Source organism: Atractosteus spatula, chromosome 9, assembly GCF_055471065.1.
Source record: "Atractosteus spatula isolate fAtrSpa1 chromosome 9, fAtrSpa1.hap1, whole genome shotgun sequence".
NCBI classification, from domain to species: domain Eukaryota; kingdom Metazoa; phylum Chordata; class Actinopteri; order Semionotiformes; family Lepisosteidae; genus Atractosteus; species Atractosteus spatula.
The window spans coordinates 37369927-37383435 of NC_142714.1; the positions used below are offsets into that span (position 1 = coordinate 37369927).

At 35.2% G+C, this 13509-nt stretch overlaps 1 long non-coding RNA gene across 1 annotated transcript in view; it reads right to left on the bottom strand.

Annotated features, from left to right (window-relative positions):
* Positions 1-1442: 1442 nt before the first annotated feature.
* Positions 1443-13509, bottom strand: part of LOC148828526 (uncharacterized) — a 49800-nt gene continuing 37733 nt past the window's right edge. The window contains exons 3-4 of the long non-coding RNA XR_016091544.1: positions 5291-5409; positions 1443-1510 (exon numbers count right to left, since the gene is read on the bottom strand). This is a non-coding gene — a long non-coding RNA (uncharacterized LOC148828526). The remainder of the gene's footprint in view (positions 1511-5290; positions 5410-13509) is intronic.

Below are 13509 nucleotides of genomic sequence, written 5' to 3' on the forward strand. Positions count from 1 at the left end.
ATCAAAGCAAGGCCGGGAAAACTCAAGGTCCATCCAGAACAGCACCTCCACAACAGCAATGTTAAATGTTGTTATCATGTTGTATCTGAGTGCTGGAGGGTCTTTAAGACAGACATGAAGACGATTGAAGCTTTCGACAATGAATGTCTTAAGAAAATTTTCTGCATCTTTTGGCCAAATAAAATATCCAACTACCAACTACTGTATACAAAAGGACTGGAATCTGGAATATAATTACAGAAATCACATATTGAAGACTGCAATGGGTAGGTCATGTACTTAGAATGGATAGTGATCACATCCCAAAAACTGTCATAGGACACCTGCAGGAAAAAGAAAACCAGGAAGGCCCAAAACTAGTTAGACAGAACCAATGGTGGAGGAGCTAGCCAAGATAAATTTCTCTTGGAGAAATGTACAACAAGCCATCAAGAATAGGAAATATTGACCTGTAGAAAAGGAAACACTGGAGCCTTATATCCTACCTGGAAGAAGAGGACTAAGTAAATAATACCTACCGAATTCATTATTGTTTCATAGTATTTTATATTTTTCTGTACCTTATCTATTAGCTCTGTATATTTTTTTATCATGAAGTGACAGGTCATGAAAAAGGAATGGTTTTAATTGACCTTATGTGAACAATTTATGATGGTGGCAATCCAAATGTAAATTCTATATATGTGTTGTTTGGAATTATATTAAACAGTGGCCTTTGAGGTGACAGTAGCTCCTTCACACAGTGAGCATTACTACTGTATAGGTGAAGAAATTATCATTCGAATGTAATTTAGGTTCTATGTATGTCAGCAAGAGGACAGTTTTGTTTTCATTCATTTAGCAGTAGATTAATTTTTAAAAAAGTTTCCCAAGAGGCTAACATATAGGAAAAGGGACTTTTTCCCATATTCTCACATTTCTGGACCAGTACTTCATAATCTAATACAAACATAATATTATTTCCTAGTGGATTTTCAAATATGCAAAGATAAATCTAGTAGGCCTTAGAATGAAAAAAATGCTTGACACCTTCTTTCATCAATTTTCCATTTTCTGCTACTAGAATCCATAAACAGCAAAAGGATTTGGAAATGTTTTGATCAGACAGTACTAAGTGGAAGGACAAACTGAGAGATAACTCTGCCAGTACTATGCTGAAATGTGGAGGAAGTGGCAATGAACAGCAGGCAGAGAGGCGGTTTGTTTAAATAACTAATAACCTTGGAATGACACCCCTGCAAACTTGCAGATGGAAACTATGATCATGATGAAAAGCACAATCAAATTGTCAAACAACAGCCTTGTGTATTCTGCTTCCATCCAGTCAGGGATCTTTAATCTTGAGAATCTTTTTCCTGTATATTGACTGGCCCGTATAAATCTGTTTAAACATCAAGAGATTTTCCATAAATTCCTTCCTCTATTTAGAAATCAACACTTACCATATCCGTGTCTGAAACCGGTCCAAAACTTGTTACATAGATGTTAGTTTTGACTTCAGTTACACTTTCTGGAAAAGACAAGAAGAATGTAAATTTATCTACATTTTTATTTTAAAACTGACAATCCAATAGAACAACAATTTGGCCACTGAACACAATGCCTGAAGATAAAGTTCAGCAGAATCGAGAATTATATTGTAAAAGTAAAATTGTAATAAAATGCTACATCAAAACTTAGCTTCCCTTACAAAAACAATAAATTACAATAAATACAAAAATGTACAGGTTCCTATAGAAAATAGGAACGGTTCTATAGAGACCTGTGAGTCATCTGTTTTTGTAAGGTTATTTCCAGTGAATATTTGGCATTGTAAGAACTTGAGTTTAACAAAGCTATTCACACAAAAACTAATTAATTATTTGCCAAACATAGTAAGATCAAAACTATTTAGAAGACTAGGTACAGAGCAGAATACTATATGTTGAAAATTTGTTTCAGAAATATGAGAGCACTTATGTAAAAACACATATTCTCCAATGGCTTTTCACAAGATATTTGAACACTGATACAAATTTGTACAGTGCTGGTGGATCATTTCTAGGCTTGTTCTAATGTTACAAAAGGTTTCAGAGATAAAATGACATCACACGTTAATTAACACTGGTTTCTTTTTTGACTGACACAATTGTAAAAAACATAATATTATCAAAGGTGGGCATTTGTATTCTGCTCCCAGGCAATATAACCCCACACACAATTCTTTGTTATCATGAAACTGGTTCAAAAATGGGGGCCTTTAGAGGTGAAATCTATTCCCTGGTGTCATGCCCTCTGCACCCAGAGGGCGCTCCTTCTCTGTCCTGTCCCTAGTTTCCTGCTTTGCTGTCCTTCCAGTTTCCCTCTTTTCTTGGGCTTTATATTTCCGGGTCACTTATTCTGCCTCGCTCGGCATTGACGTTCGGATGTCCTGAGACCCGCCTAGCACCAGGTCGCCCCATGTCCGCTACCTGAGGGCATAGGTTTCTATACGGCACTCCAGAACTCTCTGCACTATCGAGCCCGGGCTAACTCCCTGTTCCGCCGCCTCGCATAGGGTCTTTTTTCGCTCTCCTGCCTCTCCACGGTTTGTCCCTTCCAACATTCGTGACACCTGGCTATAAACAGGCACTAGATTGAAAATCGCTGAACCCAAAGACAAGGGATTGTATCCACAATTATACTTTTTATCAACAATGAAGAATAAACTCATGAGACTAACCATCATACTGTTGAACACTAACAACTCAATTCTCTTTTCCAAGATCTACAAAACATGACATCCTAGACCACCAGATTGTGTCAGCCTGTAACTAGTTTTTAGAGACTACGCAATACTACCTTCAGAGTCCTTCAGTATGCAGAGAACTTCAGGGTCCCCCTTCATAGATTAAAGATAGTAACCAAACCAAACTCTCTGACTCTAAAAGGGCTTTTAATTTAACTGTTCATAAAGGTCATCATGGACATTTCATTTTTATATGTAATTATTCCCCATGGTGGCAGCTTCACAGATTTCAAACATACATTCAACAAAAACCTACTGCTGGACCTCCCAAAGCCATCTTTATCTGAGTGGCTAAACTGGTTTTCACTTTGAATGAATTTTCTTCCAATAATCTTTTCTACCATAAGGTCAGCAGTCACCATGGGTGGTAGGATAGAATGGATGGATGGATAGGATGGAGAAGTGCTTCTTCTCCATTTATGGCTTGGTTAGTGCAAAGTGAGTGCACTGCACCAAGTTATATCCATGTCTCAAATTCTTTGTTAATGTGTCTTCCATCACTCTTTCTTGTCTAGACATAAGCCTCTTTATTAACTACCCAGGATTGACAAATGCTGTGTATTGCAAATTCACTGATTCCCAGTTATCTTCTTTAGAGCTGCTTCTATCACAAACCTGTCAAAACTTCACTTCCTCAAATATCTTCATTTATGCAGTGAAAAAACTTAATTCCAAAACCAAGCCCTTAAATTACAATGTTTTACTCTTATTTGCATTAATATCCTTCATACAGCATTGACAGGGTTCATATACGAGAAACACCAACTCCACATGGAATTTCCAGAACGGCTGAACAACCCTACACCCACGTTCCATGTTAAAGATGTCCTTCTGTTCTACTCTAACACCCTTTCTATTACTAAAGTCATCAAACAAAAGCTCTCCATTTTACAGTATAACTGTTCAACGGAAACCTTAATTCCCTACACACCACAGACCATCTAATTTGCACCGGTCCACAACGCCATTAACTGTTCACAGCTGCCAAGCACTTTTTCTTGCAACAGAAGCCAGTGTTCTGTTCACATAACACTCAAAACACCTTCAAATAAATATCCAACAGCCCAAGTATATACATGACCCTTCTATCAATTTCAAGATCAGATTATTGTTTTACTTGTAGAAAATGCCCTGTCATTTACTGTACACTGGTGAAACAGGACTAGCAGGACATCTCAAGGAGCCAAGAGCTTCAAAAATCTCTCCATGGTAATTGTTGATCTCTTAAGCCACCTTTTTCAACTACCCCTTTACATTCTCGCTTTCACTTTCTTTTGTCCACCTTTTCTCATTCCCCCATTCTACTCGATAGCAGAAACATTTTTCTTCTATCTTTTTTATAACATGGAATTAAGCAGTATCTGTTTCTTTTTAGGTCACACTACAACCTGGAAAGCTGCCTACTCTGAACACGTTTTACTTTTTTGACTACTTCCACAGAATTAATTTAACAGTGTGAGTGGGGGGAAAAACATCAATTAGATATATTCTAGATATAGCTGAGTTTTCAGGACCAACTCTCAAAATTACAATAGCCATTGTTCTTTAATGTTATAATCATTAACAAACTTCAATAATACACAAATACGTGATTCAGATTACAATGCACTGCTAATCATAAAGGGACAGGAACATTTTATAAGTAACTTGGAAATTCTCTTGACAACATTTTATGTCCAACAAAGAACATAACCCTGCCCTGAGGTATTAAGCTGTAATCCTTTTCCTGTTTTATAGGCTCAACTGTCTGTGCTTATCATGTCCTGGAGGCATTTCTTTATCTTGAAGCTGACAAGCAGCAAAGCTTTCCACAAAGGTTAAAGACAGCTCATATATCTCCCAAGCACTGGTGTCACTGCTCACCAGTTTTGCATTCCCTTAATAGGAACCTTGTAATCATAGTTTTACAGTGGACGTCAATAATACTGTATGTTACAATTTAAATACTCTATAGCAGAAACGTCTTAATGTTTTGGTAAAACAACAGGAAATTGTTTATAAATATGACAAAAAGAACTGTATAAAGAATATAGTGTTATATCCTTGGAGAAAATGAGACTACATTAGGAAATGGAATCATATTTTAAGAATAAAAGAAAAAAGAAACATTTGTAGAAAAAGAAGTTAAATAAAAATAATGTATTTTACTCATTGGATAAACGTGTTGTGCAGTCATCATGCACTGTGCATTTAGGGTAAAATTACTTACAAGACTAGGCTTTGATTATACAGGTTTCTTATAAATGATTTTTCAAAGCAGTGGGTCATTTATCAATGAAACACACAATAGGTCCTGTACAGTTGAGTTTATATTTTAAAATAAGATGCTGTAGGATATGACTTGGATAAATCTAAAATTTACTGTCAAGAACGCTTGATTGAAATGGTTGCAAAGAAAAGAGGATTTGGCATTTTGGTTTAAAATGCCTTTGCTGAACCCTTGAGATTGACATTAGCTCCTGGGCATGAACCACACTGTAAAACTGCTGAACATCATTAGAAACAAGGAGAGATCTCACTAACCTCCCAGGCCAGGGCGCAGTCTGTTGTCATACCCATCAAGAAGCCTGTCGAGAATTCTTGTAAAAATTGTGATGTTATCTTTACTGTCATCTGGAAGCAAATCATCATATCTCAGTAATCTGTGGAGAAAAAATACCAATTCCTTCATTTATCACAGTCCATTAAATTGTTATAATTTTGGGCTCACATATGAGCATATCACTCCTCTGCATACTTGACAGCGAAGTGGTCTAAATGAATTCTGATATATAGTTAATCTGGTGCAATACTGCTTTTAAGTGGCGAGGAAGAAGTGAAAAAAAAGAGTGAAGGAGTCAATCTTCAAAAACAAAACAAGCAGATGCTATTGTTTACAGATTGTTACAAACAATATGTTAACAGATATAACAGAAGATAATCGTTTCACTTATTTTCAATTTGGTTGTACAGTCATAGGAAACTATATGAATGTAGACACAAGCACATTTGAGTTGAATTTCGAATACAACATGGCAATAAAGCATGTTGTGAAACAAGGAAAATGATTAATCTAAAGTCTGACATTATTAGAAAATCCCATAACACCACTGAATTGTACAAGTAGTAAATGTCTAAAATATGATTTCAACTCTCATTTTCCAAATTTTATTAAATGCCCAGGACAATAGTGGTTGATGGTACCAGGTGGATGAATACAATGATTAGACTTCTAAATAAACTGTATATGTATGGTAAATTAAACTTCTAAATAAATCTAGACATCTCAAAACTCTTTATATCAATGCACACCAATCATAAAAATAACTACATATACTTTGCACTAATGCATATCATTTGAAAAAATGAAAACAGCTGAAAGGATAAGGTAGTAAACAAATTTCAATTTTTTAGGTTAGGATAGCAAAAAATAAAACAGATTCCATGACATGTATTGAAGCTTGGGTCAAAGTCCTTCCCCTGCAAGAAGAACGACAGCCACTTCAATTTCATCCCATTTGTAGGACCTCTGTTCAACATCGCCGCTAAAAAATAAGGTGAAATGTTACAGTTAATGCTTGATGAAAGTGTTGCACTAGTATGTGTTTTCATTTAACGGCTCTTGGAGCATAGCCAGCAAATTGTTCTAAAAACAACCTTTGTGCATTTTAGAAGTATTTTACGGAGGTTAGATGATGCCAAGTGTGTACTGTAAAATTAATGGCATCAAATTTATAAACACACTAAGTTAATCTTTAGAAGAGTAGGTTGTAGTGAGGAGCTGTCTCACCACTCTAGATCAAAAGCCATTATTCTAGTGGTATCTAATTTAATTCCAGGAGCTTTAAAGTGCCGCTTACATGCCCTGTATGTGAAATTGGCACCCTCTGTTTTGTGCATTTAAGAGGAGTATCATCTGCCTTGGGGGAAGACTTGGCACTGATTGACTGATAACAAGAAATATCCATTTCAATGTTCAAGTGTCTAGATGTGTTCAACATTCCCCTGGCACCTTATTTCAGCGAACAGACTCGTTGTGTTAAAGGGTTAGGATTTTTTGAGGGACGAGCAACTGTGATGTTAGATATTGAAAAATGAAAAGCATTAGTATTTCATGTCTGCTCTGTTCATTTGTTTTACATTCTGTGAGCAAATACAGGCATGACACTTTTGGTAGAATACATTTCCAGTATATAATGCTTTGGAAATTAAAATCAAATTACAATTGCTTCACATTCTGAAAATTTTATCACTAACTGATGTTTCCAGCTTTTATATATTTCGGTTCTGTAAAAGATGGAAGTTTACTGTACTTAGAAGCCTCCTAATGGAGTCTGTGAACCTTTTAAGTCCAGAAAATTCCTCCAAATCTGTGTAATTTTCCAATTGTTTTTATATCTTGAACATTAATGTGCCATTAAACAATTAATAGATGCAAAATATGTGCTTGTCCATTGGCATGTTTTATATATAAGATATCAATGGATAAACTGGGAGTGGCACAATGGCACAACAGTTAGCATTGCTGCCTCATAGTGCTGGAGTCCTGGCTTCAATTCCAGGTGTGCTACAGTATATGAGTGGAGTTTGGATATTCTCCCTTTGTTTACATGGGTTTCCTCTCACAGTCCAAAGACATACTAGTAGGTTAATTCACTATGGGAAAACTGGCCCTGGTGTGAGTGTGTGTCTCCTGTCATAGACTGGTGTCTCATCCAGATGTATCCTGCGTTGTGCCCCTTGCTTGCTGGGGTAGACTCCAGCTCGCCCATGACCCTGGATTGGATAAAGTGGCTAGAAGATCCATGGATGGATAAACTGGAACACTGACAAAGCTGGAAACCACCAGGAGCCTAATTAATTTTAAACACCACTTTCATAGTTGAAGTTTTGTTAGTAATGCCCCAATGGGATGTCTTAGCAATAAAATAACTCTTTGGGATCCCAGGAATTGGGCTCATCTTTGTCTCAGGAAAGGCTTTATATCTAAACTTTAGATATAAAGCCACCCCCCATTGCCCTCACCAGCAGGAGAAGCATGTTTAATCCAAAGGAGAATCAGTGAGCTCTTTTGATCTCAGCATGGTGTCTGGATCCTCTTTTTGCTCAATGCAATCACTCAGTAGACGTAACATTGCTACTCTTTTATATTGAATCACTCCTAGGCAAGTCATTTGCATGTCCTCAATCGCAGGAGGCATCACCAAACCAGGTACATTTTCAGGAGCCTTTTCATCAATATTTATAGTGAGCATCCTTCTCTGGATTAGTGCAAATTATTTATAAACTGGAAAAATACTGTATATGTACCAGGTTTAATAACACACCATGTGCTTTTATGAGTTGAAGCTGAGCTAATGTGTAATAAATTAGTGTAATTATGCATACTATACCTAAATCAATTTTGAAAATCAGTGATAAACGAATACTGATCAACAGTGCCTCATCTAAGCTGGAGATTTTCTCAGAAATAAAAGGTTTCATTTTCAATGTGTGTGTGGCATACTTCAGAAGCCATGTGAGTTGCACATGTCTAAACTGATGGAATGAACATTTGACCATGTTCTAGAACCAAACGTGCACCCTGGCACTAGCAGAGCTTCTGCAGTAATTGTCACATGTGGCATTTGCCAAAGTCATTTCCAAATGCCTTCATGCTGGGTGGCATAATGAATGACAAGGGAGCTTTAGTAGTAATGAACCTTACAACAGTTGTAACTACCCCACATACCAGTAAGGAGAAGAAAAGTTAAATTCAGTACAGCTGACTGTCTTACATCCATTGTTTTCAAATACCTACCCACACCCTAAAGGATAACATCTCAACTCCAAAACAAACAGGATTGAACTCTTTTAGCCAATTCAGTAACAGAAAATGGAATAAATAAAGAAGTAATATACTGTAGCAATTCTGAAAGTGATTGGTTAGTCCTAAAGTTGACTGGGAGCAACTTAATTATGTTTATCTGATTGATGACTAAAGTGGCAACAAAAAAAAAACTCATTAGGGCTTCTTTAAGAATTTGGTTTTTAAATTTACATTAAATCATGTAACAGTCATGTGACATCGCTGCACATTTTTATGAATTGATCTTCTTTATTATTTTTCTTTTCTTTTATCCAACTGTACCCAGGTCATGATACGCAATATTGTACTGAAATAGTATGTAAATTTAAGGTGTTAAATAAAATGCCCTGTACTAATACAGAAGAGTGTGTTTATATTGTCTACTGATTTTTTATAGGTGTATTCACTGTGCTGTATTTTTCTGGAACAAAAATACAATTATTCTGGGAAGAAGCTGGAAATTGAAAGTTTGAAAAAAAAAGAATAGCAGAACAGTTGTATTTCCTGACAAGATATCAGCATTCAAAAACATGATCCCCAACTGTATTGCTTTCATGGTACAAGGATATTTTTTCAGCACACTGAAAAATGGCAAAATGCTGGTTGCATTCATAAACTAAGATCAATGCAGTGTGCAACAGGTAAATCCACTTTATTCACAATTTCGATTTTCAATACTCCAACAGTTTATCATGTGTTCATGACTGAAGTTTATTTACAAAGAGCATTTGTTATTCCATACCATGCTTAGGCCCTCTTATTTTTGTTGTAACCACTTCATCTTCTATTTTAAAACTGCTTATGTTTTCAATTGTTATAAGAAAATTCTTTCTGTTCAATGCAGTGTTGAAGTCTTTAACATCTATACAATATGAAGATGGGTATTTTATGCTGTCTTCTTTTATGATGAGTGCAATTTGTCTTCTGATTTTTATGTAATTAGAGTGGTTTCTTGTTTCTGTTATAGGTATGAATGTTGCATCTTCCATTTTCTCTTCCAGCTAGAGATAACAGAGAGTGAAGAGGGAAGAGGCAGAAGAATTGGTGTTAATAACAGTTTGATTGACTGAGTTGGAGAATGAAGTGTCTCTTTAGTAACGAGTGACATTGTTCTGTGTTATTTTTTATCAGCTTCAAACTAATGGATCCTTGTTGGAAACTCACCAGAAGAGATTCATATTGAAACTCTAAGAGAAATTTACTAAGCAAATGCATGCAGTTATATTTGAAGGTCTAATTTCTGCTTCTTCAATAGGTTTGGATAAGTCAAAAATCAACACAAGGTGTTTTGTACCCTTGTACCCTTGTGAGAAAATATTGTTTTGTCCAGTTTGATGTCTTGATATAGCTGGTTGAATTGCTACACTACCTTCTATTCTATCCTAACAGTTTCAACCAAGGTTCAAAACTGATGATTACAGTGCATTTAGTTACAATTACCTAATAACATTGTGAATTTTCTATTTCATTTATAGGAATAATGTCAGTGCATAAAGCGCACAATTTTAAGTAAGAGACAGTATTATTGGAAAATTAAATAATTATGCATTATTCTTCCTGATCAGTTCTCTGAGTAGAAATAAAAATATATTAGGTTTACTGTAGATGTGTGTATTAATGCTGCAGTTACAATTAATATCCCTCAGACTTCAGTAGTGGTCAGTTAGAAAACCTTATTGCAAGCTCTTAAAATGAATCATTTAGGATTTCTAATAGATATGATAACAATCTTAGAAGTCAATGTTAATTAATGTGTGCATTTTTTGTTACAATGAGATTTCAACTATATTCTTGTTTAAATTATGCGTACCAAATAAAATAGAAGTATGTTGCTGATTGTCCCCGGTGAGGTGGATCCAGTATTATGGATAAATAGATAACACTTTATTGATCCCGACGGGATATTGATGACTATGTAATGACTATCAGGGACTTACCAATGTTACGGTAAAGAGATTACTTTGTAAATAGTAATTGCCATTGTACAGTTGGAACTGTTTTGACTGTGCACATAGGTTATAATTAGAAGGGAATGTGCCTAGTGTAACTGTTTGTACCATAGATTAACTATAGTGGTGTTAGTGGGTTAGTAGAGGGCGCTCACCCTGCAGTCTGCGTGGGTCCTAATGTCAAAGTATAGTGACTGGGACACTGTACTATAAAAAGCAGCCATCCTTCAGATGAGACAGAAAACTGAGATCCTGACTGTCTGGACCTTAAAATCCCAGGGTGTTTCTCGAAAGGAGTAATAATAATCCTCATAATGATCTTCATCTATAAATTGGCTTCATCACCCTGTTCTCCTTTCCACTGATAGCTAATGTGTGGTGAGTGTTCTCTGTTGATGATGCTGTCACATCATCCACTTGGATGCTGCACATTAAAGCACTATATAAATGTAAGGAATTATTATTAAGTTTTTTATTCCAAGATCCATTGTTCAAATATCTTTAATGAGTTCAGATTTCCCACTGAGAAAAGTTAGCTATTATTATTATTGTTGTTGTTGTTGTTGTTGTTGTAGCTACTGGTATGTGTCAAGTAAAGTGATAAAATGTTAGTCTATAATGTTTCTTTGTTGCACTGGGTATAACACGGTTGGTATACCAGAAGATGGGAGCTTCAAATGGGCATTATGACACTGGTTTTGCATACCTGATTCAAAATTTTCATTAGAGTAAAACCCCATAATTGAATCAAGATTTGTGAGACTAAATATGAGATTCAATAAAGCAAGTGGCAGATTGCCATGCCACACTGATGGATTCACTTCTGTAAAGACTTGCTATTCTTGATTAGTTAATTGACAGTTTTAGTAAAAAACCTGCCACAGGGCTAGAGCAGAGAGAAGCAGACATATTAGTCTCCTTTAATTATCTCAGTTAAAGATCCAGGCCAGAGACATTCTGGGTAAATTGGAAGTGTGAAACAACGCCGTTCAAATTACTATACTTCACAAAAGAAATGAAAAAAAGACTTCAGGAAATGTGTCTGAAAGAAAACATGGGTATATACTGGATATAAGATCAACTTGCTTTTGCAAACTTACGTTGCAACTGTTCAAATTGCAAAAATGCAAAAATGCACATTCTTTATAGAATATATGTTCTTTTTACTGAAAGCATTTAAACAGCCCATTTCCTCAAACAAAGCATGCAAATTCACTCAAAATTACATATCCAAACATTTGATTTGGAGTTGCTGGTGGTGAAAGTGTCTCAGAGGCATTTTGTTGCCCCAGAAAGCATTAGGAGTTTGCTTGCTTTTTTCTATTTTGTTCTACCTGCTGTATGAATATCAGGGGAATACTGGAGTGAGAGAATCATTTCACATTTTATACATAACTTTCCATTAAAATTAATAATCCAGAGGACTATGTAGCAGTGTCTCACTTCTTCACAAATACGCATCGAGGCATACAACCCGATGCTTTAAAAATGCAGAAGTTATTCACATACTAGTCTACAACAGGGTATCATCACTGAGATGCAAAAGTGAAACGGGGTAGGAAATGGATTCTTTCCAATCAACCATGACTTATTCAATCCAAGTAAAATACTTCTTCCTTGCTACGGAAAAATACAGCCTGCTTCTTTACTGTAATCCCGCTACACAAACAGCAAATAGTATACTCACAGGAGAATTGTGCAGTATGTCAGCCTTATGAAAAACAAATTTGCTCCAAATATTTTTCTTTTCTTTTCATAGCACAGTTTATAGGACACTAAAATGTGCTTATGGGTTTTAATTTGCAGATAGCTCATTTTAAGGGTATAACATCTAAACAGTAGTCTACCACCTACACTATGATGAGCAAATGGATGCTTGCATATACCAATGAAATCTGGAAATTGATTAGTATGACACCATTTAGTAAAACCTACACAAGTCACTATACAGTATTTCAGAATTTAGGAGAGACTGGACAATGAGAATGAAAAGGAAAGAAGAGGATAACATTCTCTGAAGTGACAATCATCAGGCACCAAAAGCTGTAGTACACTATATATGTGCAGATAACTTCATTAAACATGACATTGAGCTTTTACTCTACTGTCACACAACTGTTCCAATAAAACAGAAGGCATGTGAGTCACACTCTGCCTGGCACTCAAACACTACGAAATTTGTATCAAACGTGCCCTTTCAAATATGTGTAAAAATTAAAACTCATATTGAGTATATTATTACTAAATATATACAACTATTCTAGAATTGCTGTACTGTATATGAATCAATATAGAATTTTTGTAGGGTAATATGTAATATGTCTTAGTTAGTCTGCCCTTGGCAAAACAAGTATGTGGAGATTGAAATGAACATATTAAATATTCTTTGGTGGATTAATTAAGAAAACTACACATATTTATTATACAATTCTAAGAACAAGAGATTCCCCGAGGGTATTCTAAATATTTGTTACTTCTCCCATAATTTTATAATTTAAACATTTAAAAATGTTGAAATCGGATACTATTTAAGTGTATATAGTTTGCCACTTTAAGATACAGTATAACACTATATACTGTAAGACAAACAGAAAATACTTAAGTCTTTGATTTCTTCATTTACTGTAATAGTTGATATACTATCATCAAGAACAACACCATCTTACATTAATACTATCCTATTTCATTCTTTCTTATTATATGTCTGAAAATTCTTAATGATATTCCACATAAAACATATATTAACAACACTAATAATTTTTATACATTGGTACACCATTACAATGTGCTATACAATAAAGAAACCAAACAAAATAGTATAGAAATGCAGAAATTGAATTACAAATTAAATTAAACAGACTCTGCAAATTAATTCAGTAAATTAAAAAGTACTGCAGAGGTCTGCTTTGCTTTTATTTAAACTCTTATTTATAATTTTGCTAGCATCGAATGCTTGGGTACGTATA